Source organism: Aythya ferina (assembly GCF_964211825.1).
Source record: "Aythya ferina genome assembly, chromosome: 1".
In the NCBI taxonomy this organism is placed as follows: Eukaryota; Metazoa; Chordata; class Aves; order Anseriformes; family Anatidae; genus Aythya; species Aythya ferina.
The window spans coordinates 86,270,161-86,282,566 of NC_140296.1; positions in this window are offsets into that span (position 1 = coordinate 86,270,161).

Here is a 12,406-nt window from a genome sequence, read left to right on the forward strand (position 1 = left end):
GCTGCGTGATGACTCTCAGGAGGATCTGCTCCATGAGCTTCCCTGGTACTGAGGTCAAACTGACAGGCCTGTAGTTTCCCGGGTCTGCCCTCCGGCCCTTCTTGTAGATGGGCATCACATTTGCTAGCCGCCAGTCAACTGGGACCTCCCCCGATAGCCAGGACTGCTGATAAATGATGGACAGTGGCTTGGCCAGCTCCTCTGCCAGTTCTCTCAGTACCCTTGGGTGGATCCCATCCGGCCCCATCGACTTGTGCACATCTAAGTGCCGTAGCAGGTCACCAACCAGTTCTTCATGGATAGTGAGGGCCACATCCTGCTCCCCATCCCCTTCCACCAGCTCAGGGTACTGAGTATCCAGAGAACAACCGGTATTGCCGCTAAAGACTGAGGCAAAGAAGGCATTGAGCACCTCCGCCTTTTCCTCATCTCTTGTAACTAAGTTTCCCCCCGCATCCAGTAAAGGATGGAGATTCTCCTTAGTCCTCTTTTTTGTGTTGATGTATTTATAGAAACGTTTTTTGTTATCTTTGACGGCAGTAGCCAGATTGAGCTCCAGATGAGCTTTGGCCTTCCTAATTTTGTCCCTGCACAGCCTCGCTACGTCCTTAAAGTCCTCCCTAGTGGCCTGCCCACTTTTCCAAAGCTTATAAACCCTCTTTTTTCTCCTAAGATCAAGCCACAATTCTCTGTTGAGCCAGGCTGGTCTTCTTCCCCGCCAGCTCGTCTTTGGGCACGTGGGGACAGACCGTTCCTGCGCCATTAAGATTTCCCTCTTGAAGAGTGCCCAGCCTTCCTGGACCCCTCTGCCCTTCAGAACTGCCTCCCAAGGGACTCCACCAACTAGTGTCCTGAGCAGCTCAAAGTCAGCCCTCAAAGAATTTCCAACATTTGAAAGCATCTTAGTGTTGGAAATAAGAAATTGCACTAATGTTATAATTGATTTATTCCATATGTTACTATAAAATAAAATTAACTTCTCAACATAAAACTATGTGTTTCTATTGAATACCATTTTCCTCTGCAATGAAATATTTTCAACCACTGTAATTTACATGTTTCAAGAATACATATTGAACCTACACTGAACACCATAGTTAATGGGTGCTCATAAGTTTTCCTGTAAAGTGTGTCATCAGCAATAAATAGCTCTTGATAAAAGTTTTAAATCCATTACGTTGATCTTTATTGTTTTGTGCAATTACAATACTATGGCATATTCAGATATCATCAGATGACTTAAAAAAATAGCAAGAGATTTTTTCCAACACCAGATGCCCTCCAAAGCTTATCTCCTGTTACTCAAATGTATCAGACAACCTCAGGTTAATTCCTTATTGCTGTGGCTACCTATGTAATTGCTCACATGTGGTTTAAACCTCGGCTAGCTGTAGGTTCAGCCATCTAGCTGACCTAACCCTGATGGTGGACATCCACCCAAGCTGTGACTGTACATTCTCGTGCAGTGGACATGCCCATGTAGATGCACGCTGTCCTGGTTTCAGTTAGAACAGAATTAATTTTCTTCCTAGTAGCTGGTGGAATGCTGTGTTTTGGCTTAGGATGAGAAGAGTGCTGATAACACCCCGATGTTTTAATTGTTGCAGAGCAGTGCTTATACCAAGCCAATGACATCTCAGCCTTTCGCTCTGTCCTGCCAACAGGCAGGCTGGGGGTGCAGTAAGAGATGGGAGGGGACAGACCCAGGACAGGTGACCCAAACTAGCCAAAGGGGTATTCCATTCCATCTGACGTCATGCTAAACAATATATAGGGGGTGGCTAGCCGGGGGAGGGGGCCGGACTGCTCGGGGTTAAGCTGGGCATCGGTCAGCGGGTGGTGAGCAATTGCATTGTGCATCACTTGTTTGTAAATATTATTAGTAGTAGTACTATTATCATCATTGTATTATTATTATTATTATTATTATTATTTTCCTGTCTTATTAAACTGTCTTTATCTCAACTCACGGGCTTCACTTTCCATTTCTCTCCCCCGTCCCAGAGAGGGAGGGGGGAGGGTGAGCGAACGGCTGCGTGGTGTTTAGCTGCCAGCCGGGTTAAACCACGACAGTCTTTTTGGCGCCCAACGTGGGGCTTCTTCAGCACGACCCACCTCCTCCTCTGATGATATCCCAAAGTATTTACCTTCTGGCCAGTACATAATCACTTCCAATATTCCTGGGCGACTGGGGTTTCCTATTCGAGCCCGCTGAGTAATCAGTGCAACCCACTTGCTCCATGTAGCATCAGTTGCATGATGCGTAGAAGAGACCCTTCCCTTGAACATCCAGCCTAGTACCGGCAATCGGGGTGCTAGGAGGAGCTGCGCTTCAGTACCGACCACCTCTGAAGCAGATCGAACTCCTTCATATGCTGCCAGTATCTCCTTTTCAGTTGGAGTATAGCGGGCCTCAGACCCTCTGTATCCCCGGCTCCAAAACCCCAGGGGCCGACCTCGAGTTTCCCCAGGTTCTTTCTGCCAGAGGCTCCAGGTGGGGCCGTTCTCCCCGGCTGCAGTGTAGAGCACATTCTTTACATCTGGTCCTGTTCGAACTGGCCCAAGGGCTACTGCATGGACTATTTCCTGCTTAATTTGTTCAAAGGCTTGTCGTTGTTCAGGGCCCCATTCAAACTCATTCTTCTTACGGGTTACTTGGTAGAGCGGGTTTACAATCAGACTGTAATTTGGGATGTGCATTCTCCAAAACCCCACAACACCTAGGAAAGTCTGTGTTTCTTTTTTGTTAGTTGGTGGAGACATAGCTGTTATTTTGTTGATCACATCCATTGGGATTTGACGACGTCCATCTTGCCATTTTATTCCTAAAAACTGGATCTCTCGTGCAGGTCCTTTGACTTTATTTTGTTTTATGGCAAAACCGGCTTTCAGAAGGATTTGGACTATTTTCTTCCCTTTCTCAAAAACTTCCTCTGCTGTGTCACCCCACACAATAATGTCATCGATGTACTGCAGGTGTTCAGGAGCTTCCCCCTGCTCCAGCGCAGACTGGATCAGTCCATGGCAAATGGTAGGGCTGTGTTTCCACCCCTGGGGCAGTCGATTCCAAGTATATTGGACTCCCCTCCAAGTGAAAGCAAACTGTGGCCTGCACTCTGCTGCTAGAGGGATGGAGAAAAATGCATTAGCGATATCAATTGTGGCGTACCACTTGGCTGCCTTCGATTCAAGTTTGTACTGAAGTTCCAGCATGTCCGGCACTGCAGCACTCAGTGGTGGCGTCACTTCGTTCAGGCCACAGTTGGCCTGGGCAACAGAATCAAGGCTGAAATGAGGATGATGACAGTAACTTCTGCCTCCTTGCCTCCTTACACTAGCAATGGCCTAAGAACAACCCTGTACTCTGGAGCTGCCTGCTCTGATGGCACATCATGCACAGGACTCAATGCTACATCCAGGTTTGGTACACTTTTCAATAGAGATCTTATTGCAGATATTGCTTTTAAAATGTGTGGAAGGATAACATAGGCGATAACATTTGAGGTCCATTGTAGTTATGAAGTCATGATCTAGACCTCGTAGTTTCATAAATAGATGAAATAAGATTGCTGTTCATTTTCTTAGATGTTCTAATTTAGGGCAGTAGCATAGATGTTATATTTGTGTACACATACACGCACACCCCTCTGCCATGATAAACAGCCTGCTTAATGAGCAGGTAAGCACCAGGTAAGACTATCTAGATGTTCATATTAGATGAAAACAAAACATGATTATATAGCCTGTGGATTGTATCATGAATACTTCCTTTATAGGTAGCTTCTCTTTGTTAAATTCATTGATTTAACTGCACTTTAATAACACAATTTCAAAAATCCGTATGTTGGAAGGCAAGAAACAATAGCAAAACATTACATGTGATAACACAGTGCCTCACACCTGCATCATTTCAGATCAATTTGTACTGTTGTTGCTTTCAAAAATCTGTCATGATGATAAAGATGAGTGTGTATTAGCTTATAATTTCTTCCATATCCATATGGATATTTCTTCTATACCCATATGGATATAGAAGTTGTTCTCTTGGCTCCTTCTCCCCCTCTTTCTCCTGTTCCTCCTGGAAGGCAAGGGCTAGCATTTCAACACATGATAATACAGCTGCTTTGTAGGACATGGTGGAAATCTTTGGAAAGGAATTTGTGATGAACCTGTAAGAAATTCTGTACTATTGCAATGTGGAAATAAACTTAACTTGACCACTAAGAGGTACATGTTAAAGGACTACCTGGGCTTTCATCAGCATGCTAGCCCACTCAAAGTTGAGAGGTAAAACTGAAAGATGTACATTCAGTGCTGTTACTGCACCTTTCAGCAGTGATAACAATTAGTGCTGCACATTTGACCACCTTACACATTTTTTTACATGAATCAAAAAGAGTTGTGCCAGCTCCCCACAGGGTGCAAGTGGCTCCAAAACAAGGCAGAGCAGGGTATATTTCTGACAGGCTCTTTTTGTGTCTCCAGTGTACAACAGGCCTGGGGAGAAACAGAAGAGGCAATGAAAAATGGTCTTTCTGCAACACTGTTTTTAAATGAGCAGAACTTGAAAATGAGAGGCAGGAAGATAACTAGCTTGTAGGCTGTTTTTGTTGTTGTTTTCCCAAAGAGGTAACAAAACAAATATAGCTGTTTCTTATCTTATTTTCCCCATTTTTCACAGTAGATCTGTGACTGAACTGAACTCAGAAAAAAATATCCTGCCTGGGGTGACTGCTTATACACAAAGACAGCTGCAAGTAAAGGAGTTTGGTATTACTAGGCTGTTATTATTTCTTTGACATGACACATTCAGGGAAAAATGATTTATTTTTACCATGTGCATAATAAGCAAGCAGTTGCACTTTGGACATTGGTAACTGCAAACACAGACCCAACAGACAGAAGTTATCCAAACGCCCCCACTACTTCTACCTCACTCTGTTCCCCATTTGCAGATGCTGCAAGTGAGTGCACTTCACACCTACGACCCTTGAAGAAGCAGCTTACAATAACAGGAATATAATTTAGTCTTGAGGTAGGATTCAACTGATAGGAAGTGGGTGGCTTGTTTTTCTACTTGCAAAGGGAAAGATGTACTTTTAGGGTGAAATATGTGTTATTTTACAAGACACCACCAACACAGGCCAGATGAATGCTGCTCCTGTGTCTGCTCTCCATTTTAAAAGAGGACCCAAAATGAGTAGCTCAGATACAGACATCAGCTGTGTGGCTAAGTTTAGGTGAGATAAATAGCACCTTTAATTTCACTAAGTTTTTTTTAAATCTACTTAAATAAGCCAAACAAGCCCACCCAGGGCTCTTCATATGCATGTTCCCTTGTTACCTGTTGCTCTCCTGTTGCTGACTCTGTGAGAAAGAACAAAACACCTTCTGCAGAGCCCAGCACGGTATCCTGCCTCTCACTGACCTGGTGAATGGGTCACTGCTTGATCACACACTCCTGTGACCAAGGTACACTGATGTGACCATTTCAGAAACAACAGGAACTGGTAAAGATGCTGCCATATCCTAGTGCTTTGTTTCTTCAGCAGTAGGCTGGTTTCCCAATCAGTTATGGAGGTAGTAAGCTCAGATACACCTAGCAGTGAAAACTAGCCATCCTGCAGCTGTCCAAACACTATTGTTTTCTTTTACAGTTGTCCAAGATCTGGTCCTGTATATAAGCCCTTATACATGAACTAGTATGCTTGTGAATATGGATCCGGTGTAGTCTGGAAAATATGCACAGCATCTTCATCACCACTTTTTATGAGAATATGTCCAAAATCTCTTTTATTGTTCACATTGTCTGAGAAACATAATCCCACAAACTATCAGGTAGGAAAAAAAAAAAAAAAGAAAGAAAAAAAAAAAAAAACTAAGGTCAAGGTGATGAACGAGAGAAAAATAAAGCTATTTAATCATAATTTATTGAAAAATAATATTAAAAGCAGATGAAAAAGTCTGTTGTTATATGCAGCAACAGTCAACTTGTTCTTTCAGCTGATCTCTCCTTCCCTATATATTTGTTTGGTAAGTAATCTGTCAACTTTGATCAGAGAGGGGATTTGTTAGTGCTGAGGTAATGAGCAGCCATGCAGCTAACAGCCCCGTGGGGAGAGCACTGGCAAGCTGCCAGAGCCTAGTACTCTCTGGCCAGGCTCTTTCAGATAGCCCATGCAAGGAGGGCTTAATATTTTAACACCTAATTCGCTTACTTGAAGGTAATTGATGTTACATGGGATCGTGATGTAGCAAAGAGATACAGCAATGTACTGAGATCACAACACAAGCACAATATAGCAATAGCAATATGGCTGAATGACAGTACAGATGTGAGTCTCTATATACTTGCTGTCAGGATGCTGGGCATCCCTAATACCAGGACAGAGTATGTGGCTTGAAGCCAGCACAAGCGCATTGCTCTCTTCCCAGTCAGTTTTGTTGATTGCTCAGTGTTTGCACTCAGTGTTGGGCTGAGCCACTTAGACACTTACCCCATGCTGGCCTGGCTGGCTCAGGAAGACATTCATGCTCTTCTGGTGAACTCAAGTCAGACCATTTATGCAACCCATGACCCACTCAACTCACACACAGATATTTATTTACTGAAAAAGCCCCCTTCCAGTTCCCCTGGTTTTGAGATAAGTTCTTCTGCCTTTACAACAGCTATATGTTCACTCTATTCTTCCTTGGGCTTCAGGAACACATCGTCCTTGCTCATCTCCTCTGAAGATTATTACATTGTAGGGATATGTTGGCCAGTCAACAAACCTAGGACAGTGCAGAAAAACATTTCAGGTGCAGATGTTCTGAGTTCTTCACTTGACAGATAACAATGTTAGGAAATCATGAAATACTCTTTATCTATCAAGCTAAAGTTAGCACTGAGCATAGTTTATGGTACAAACACCAAGAACAGCCATGCAGTCCTATCAGGCTACATGAAAAAATAAGAAGGAAACAAGCAATCAAAAAAAAAAATCTATAAAATAATATGTCCTTAATAATAAATCGTGTAATGTTCATAGAATCATAGAGTGGCTTGGGTTGGAAGGGACCTTAAAGATCACCTAATTCCAACTTCCCTGCCACAGTCAGCCCAGGTTGCATGTTGCTCAAAGCCCCATCCAGCCTGGCCTTGAACACTTCCAGGACAGGGCATCTACAGCTTCTCAGGGCAACCTGTGCCAGCGCCTCACCACTCTCACAGCAAAGAATTTCTTCCATGTAACTAATCTTAATCTACCCTAATATCTAACCCAAACCTACCATCTTTTAGTTTAAAGCCATTACCCCTCGTCCTATCGCTACACTCCCTGACACAGAGTCCCTCCCCAGCTTTCCTGTAGGCCCCCTTTAGGCACTGGAAGGCCACTATAAGGTCTCCCCAGAGCCTTCTCTTCTCCAGGCTGAACAACCCCAGTTCCCTCAGCCTTTCTTCATAGGAGAGGTGCTCCAGCCCTCTGATCACCTTTGTGGCCCTCCTCTGGACTTGTTCTAACAGGGTAATAGGCCCCCCCCCCGTGCTGGGGGACCCTGAGCTGAGCACAGTGCTCCAGATGGGGTCTCATTAAAGCAGAGGGGGAGAATCACCTCCCTCAACCTTCTGATCATACTTCTTTTTATCACATATTCTCACTTTTAGGGAGCAGCAAGTACCAGTGAGGAGAGCTTCTGGTCATGTCTTTATTGACAGCAGTTCATCTTTAGTACTACAGCAGCAAATTGATAAGAAGCAACGTTTTTATAGGCATTTGCTTGCTGTTTTATACAGTGGGACATATTGAGGACTCTGTTCTTTTTATCAAGATGTATTTAACTGACAAACAGAAGCTGGGGGCAAGAAACTTGAGAGACTTAGCTGTCACAAGACCCAGCACAACATCAACACAAAATACAAGCGTTAACTTGACTTTGATGCTTGTTCCCCACCTCCACCGTTGTGCTGTGTGGTTTTGTAGGAGAACATCAAAGGGGAGGAAACAAAACTTCGCACAGGCCCTGTGCTGGTGGGTTTGGTGTGACCCCACGCAAGGGGGCTGCAGGGAATGCACAGGAGAGCAGGCCAACACTCTGCTGCTGGCTCCTGCACAGCCCTCGGGCAGCCAGCCTGGGGTGGTGGCCTCAGGACGTGCTGCTCACTTAAATTCTTCCTCCATGCCTTAGGTCTCTGGGAGCAAGGCACATGGCTTTCTGAGATAGGCCTCCCTCAGCTGCTGGAACCATACCTGGCCTTCCTCATCGCCTTTGGGACTCAGAGATGTGAATACAGGCACTGCCACTGCTGTGACAACAAGGGACAAGCACTAGTCACACAACTTGCTGTGGCAACAGGGGAAGGCCCAGCTTTATCGAGATTCCTGCACACTTCCCAAACGCAGATTTTTCAGTATAACTACTGACAGAAGGATGTACTCACGTTCACTAATTTTGAAGTTTCTCAACACAAGTGGAAGACACATTAGTGTAACTTGAGAAACCTAGAAAGCTAAAAACTGAATGAGGTTCAGATTGTAAAATAAATAAATAAATAAATAAATAAATAATAAAAATCTCATTTAGGCCATCCAAATCATAGAATCATAGATTCATTTAGGTTGGAAAAGTCCTCTAAGCCAATTAAGTCTCACCTCTAACCTAGCACTGCCAAGTCTGCCATTAAACCATGTTGCTAAGCACCACATCTACACATCTTTTAAATACCTTCAAGGATGATGACTGGAGGGTCATAAATAAGTGGGTAAGGATCTATTTCTGGCTGTGGTCTCAGATAACTAATGTGCATTATCAACATTGCATCTCTCTACTGATTTCAGGTTGAGAAGAAAACGTTCTTTTTTCTTCTCAAATTTCCCCCTTTTCCATGTGAGATAGTTTTTGTTTGTTTGTTTGTTTGTTTGTTTTAACAGCGAAGGAAAAGGCCAACCTCTGCTAATAAAAAGTAAAGCACAAAGTCCCTGTCTTAAAAAGAAAAAAAAATAAAATCTTAGCAAGATGTAACATTAAAGGCATGATTATGTCCAAATCCCAGGAGATCTGGGCACATCAGGATGTGTGAAGGCCTAGAGTGCCCTACATTTTCCCCTGCCACCCCTGCACCCTGCAGAACCCTCTCTGCCCAGCACGACTTCATCCCTTGGTCTGAGGAGATCACAGATGAATTCAGACATCCACCTATCTACTCCCAGAGTTAGGGAAAATAGTGACAAAGAGATCATTCAAATTAATGTACATGAAGTGTTCAGCATGTTATTTCCTGTTACAATTGTAAAGCTGGGATTTTTCTTTTCATATTCCTTTAGAAGTACACATGCTGAAAATATTTTGTTGTTGTTTTGTATTGTCATATAAAACATTCCAGGTGAATTAGGGGTGAGAAAATTTCCTCTCACTACTATTGAATGGAGACATGTAAAAAAATCCTCAATAAGCAGAGTATTAAGCACTTATCTTTTTTTCTTGACCGTTGCCTTCCAGTAATAGCAACTGCTCAAATACAATTTTCGTGTAAATAACTACACAAAGGAAACAAGATATAGTTTTTCTCTTATATTCTAACTCTTCTCTGATGTTAATATTGAATATAGTGAATAAAAATAGCAGCTGGCTGTGGTTTCTCATGTTTTGTCACTAAAATCAATATGCCAAGATATGCTTACTAAAACAGGTGCAGGTAAAGGATTCTCTTTATTTGAGCCAGGATATACACACTTGGTTGTAGTGAGTCTAAAGTATTGTCTTCTAGTCAGGCACAGAACAAAAGGCGAAAGTCACCTGTAAAGTCTCTATCAGATGTTCAGATGTCTGTAATGGCAATATATTGCACATGAGTGAGCAGTTTCCAAAGAGGTAGTTCGGATGGGTCGCTCTCCAGTCTGAGAGCTGATGAGGATGATGAAATAATTCGGTGCCCAAGGCAGTGCTGGAGACTCAGCCCCTAATAAAACAGCCACAGTAGTGACCACTTCCCAAAATAAATTAATATGATCATTAATCCTATCTAGATTACACATGTGCCTACTTTTGTCACACAGCAAAACTTCAGTGTGGGATCAGCACTCTGCAGGAGGCTGGTGAAATGGCCACTGGCACAGGCAGGTGAAAAATGAGATGTGATATACTTCTCAAGAGTGGCAGGACTTGATAAAGATTTGAATATCTGCAGGATTTAGAAAAATCTGGATAAGAAAATAATGTTATACAGGAGACAGTAAATTATTTCCTCTGGGTAAGGCATAGGTCTCCAAACTGTCAAGACAGAGAATTTCTTTCAAAGTGGTTTCTCTTGTAGAACAAATTTGATGTCAGCAGAATTTCTGAGTCAGAAAAAGAGCAGCGTGGTTATCTTTCACTTCCAGTTTTAAGGAACAGCTTTGAAAACTACAGGGAAACATTTACACACACTGCATTCATTGCTGTAATAAACCTGCTTTCATTTTCAGACCAGGCAATACCATGTGGAAATTTCACACACACACTGATTTTTATAGCTCATGAAAACATTTATATTTCCTTCCTTGTTGGAAAGATAACTCATGTAGCAATCAGAATATACTTTAGTAATTTAGCCATATTTAGTGTAACATCCTGCTATTACTCTGTTGTCATTGTTATTATGACTTTCCTCAGTTTTATATCCTACGCTCTCCTGAACTGCCCCATCTCCCAAAGTGCATTTCTATTGCTGTGCAATATCAGCAGTTCAGAGATGCCACATCCCGCAGCCTGATGGAGACAAGGCCACAGGAGGTCCAGCACCCAGGTCTGACCAGCAACAGGGCTGAACACATGTTCACAGCACACACATGCCCACATGTGTGTGCAATGTGGGCATGTGTGCCCACATGTGTGCCCATGTGTATACCCGTATGCATGCATATGTATAGACGGGCACACACATCCACAGAGATACACTCAGCATTTAAACACAACCAGCACCAGTGTTCTCTTTCCTTTCCCCTCTCCAGCTGTCTGGGATGAAGGCCTGTCACTGGGAGCACACATGCACACGTCCAACGTGGATCCCCCACAACCAGACTCAGACACGAGATAGCTCCAGGGGCTGCCCTGGCCCCTCGCCCTGCCCAGCTGCTGGCACCTGGCCCACCACAGTAGCTGCATACCCTCATATTTTCAATCAATGACTTCTCAGTCTCCTTGCTGGAGATATACTATATCTGCCCTGCCTGATATTCCTGAAGGACTGACTGCATGAGGCTTGGGCCCTAATAAACTGATTCTCCCTAACCCAACTAGTGAGAACTAGCCTCTGACAGCCTTGTAAAGGCTGTACTATGGAATCTCTCGACCCTTTTGTTTGATTCACATCTCTTCTGTGGTGGTTTACTTGTACCGCACATTGCACCATACAGCATTAACAAGTTTTCTCTAAGCACATAAGAATTCCAGGGCAGCAGGTTCCTGGAGGGAGAAAGCTGATGCACTGGGCTTGGGTTTAACAGGTCTAAAATTTCCCAGTGTAGGCATGCAGGATACAACCATCCACCAAGATGTGCTTTTCTCTGACTCTCTTGCACACAGGGTCTTTCAAAGTCTGTGCTACCACAGGCATGACAGAGCCAGTTTGTGATGGGAATGATGGTGATACTGTGAAGTTGCATGAGAAAAATAATAAAGCACGAGACCACAACCACACACACACAAAAATAGTGGGAGTAGAGGAGCAGGGGGAAAAATCGTATTCTGCAAAGCCCTTTTCTCAACTGGATCATACCCTGTGCAATGGTGGGCACGGTATCAATGCAGTAAACCAATTCCCTTTGGCTCCCAGTGAGGGAAAATGAATTTTAAGAGTGCCCCCAGACATACCCCTTCTGAGATTAGCAAATCGGATGACTGCAGGATTTTGAGAATTGCTATTGATCCAGGCAGATCAAAAAGACAAGCAGGGAGAAATAAATACTGCTTCTCAATTGCAGATAGTGAAAGCACACAGCTGGGATTTGAAACGTTCTCATGAACGTAGAATTTGTACTCAGGATTCATTAGAAAAACACACTGTAAAGAAACACAAATGGTAGGGTTTTGCACCTCAGACTCCCTGGAAGAAGAAAAAAAAAAAAAAAGAAAAAAAAAAAAAAAAAAAAAGAAGAGCAAACTGAGGGATTAACTAGCCACCTAGGAAAGAACCAGTCAAAAAAAGCAGCGATACAGCTAAGCCACTCTGCTTGTCTACAGGATTTAATTGGGTGCGGGGAACCACACAGAAGTTCTAGATGAACAGCAGCTAATGCACCAGGATACAAGCTGCATCAGGCATTACCACTGCTGAAATAATGTCTCAGCATAACATTTCAATGATGAAGAGCATTCTTCATGACAAGTCCTGTACACATGCAGCTGTTAAGCACTCAAATGCAGAGTTAGCAGATAAAGGTCACAG